This window comes from Mobula birostris, chromosome 4, assembly GCF_030028105.1.
Source record: "Mobula birostris isolate sMobBir1 chromosome 4, sMobBir1.hap1, whole genome shotgun sequence".
Lineage (NCBI taxonomy): Eukaryota > Metazoa > Chordata > Chondrichthyes > Myliobatiformes > Myliobatidae > Mobula > Mobula birostris.
The window spans coordinates 3001438-3003114 of record NC_092373.1 but is presented as its reverse complement, the minus strand read 5'-3'; positions in this window follow the sequence as shown (position 1 = coordinate 3003114).

The window sequence follows — 1677 nt, the reverse complement described above, 5'->3', positions numbered from 1 at the left end:
AGTCTTCTAAACTGAAGTCCTGTTTTTATGAAAGTTGCACACCCTCCACCAGATTTACCTGTTCTGTCAGCTCTCAAACTATCCTATCCAGGGATCACAAAATCTAAATGTCTCCTGTATACAGATCAAATCAGGCTTGTCTTTAAAAGTTCCAACAAATCTTTTTAATTTTTGACCATTTGCAGATAAACTTCTTGCATTCCATTGTAATATTAAAAACATCCAAATACTAATTATTGGCCTCTTCATCCACATAAAGCTCCCCCATGCTCTCTGATCCCGACAATTGGGAAGTATTCAGTGATTGTTTGTCTGTCATATACTCATGTAATTTTTCCAGCAAAATCCGTTTCATATCAAGGAATCTCTCTGCATCTCCAACAACTACTTTTATCATATCCGACCTCTTGGCTGTAGTTTTAGCCCCGACCAGTACATCAACAACAAATGCCAAAAAAGACTCTTTAGTCATCAGCAACATGCCTGAAGGAACCATAGTTGGAGAACTCAGAATGTACTGACTCCCCATCGTTCCAATCTTTTCTTTACTTATCCTTTGCTCTCTATCAACTTTCTTTACTGCTTCAGCATATGATATTTTTTGTTGGATACTAACATCTTGAATCTGCTTTGCCTTACTGAAATACTCACATCCTCTGAACACCGCTATATGGTCCCCTCCACAGTTACTGCATTTAGGCACGGCTGCCTTACATGCTTTAATATCATGATCCTTTCCACATTTCATACATCTTCTTTTACCTCAACATGAACCAGCAACATGTCCAAATCTCTGGCAATTATAACAGCGCAAGGGAGCTCTAATGTATTCTCTAACTTGATAAGACATGCACCCAAGATAGACTCTAGTTGGAAGAACATCACCTGCAAAAACCAGAAGAACAGGGGAATCCCAATTACCACCTTCTCTTGATTTTAATCATTTGGCTTCAGTCACTCAACCACCTTTAATATTGTCCAAAATTTCCTTTTCAGTCATTCCAGACCAAATACCATACACTACCCCCCTAACTCCCTTCCTTTCTTTCAGAGTAATACACTCCACTTTCACAACCAATTTTCCCACCATTTTAGCACTGTTATATTGGTCAATATCTTTGCAACAAATTTTCAGCAATCCATTAGACAAAATCTTGGCCTGGAATCCTTTACCTACTTGGTTCTCTAACGCTGCTGCCACTTTCAAAGGATTAAGGGCTCTAAATCCTCCTTCTCCTTCCTTCTGACGTTTAATTTTATACAGAACTTCCTCAAATTCACCCACGTCCCTCAATTTGTTGTCCCCCATTACTTCAGGTCTTTCACTTGATGCACCCCTTTTTTGGCTACCCTTACTTCTGGAGTATTCCACAGTCTCCCCCTTCAATCTCACCCCCCCTGCCACCCTTTTGCAGCCATAGGCTACAAACTAACCCTTTCCAAACTACTAGGCTCCTCCACGCCAAAGTCCCCACGCACTCAATCAACAGCCCCAACTGCCAGTCTTGGCTCAGATACAAATGCTGGAAAGGCTCAGGAAATTTCACTGCCACAATCTAGCCCTGACCCAGCAGGGAATCCCTGCTTTGCGGAGGTATTTATGTCTCAGCCCCAAAACGAGAAACATGTGCCCACAACAGAAACTGGGGAAAACCAGAAACCCCGGAACAAGGAACC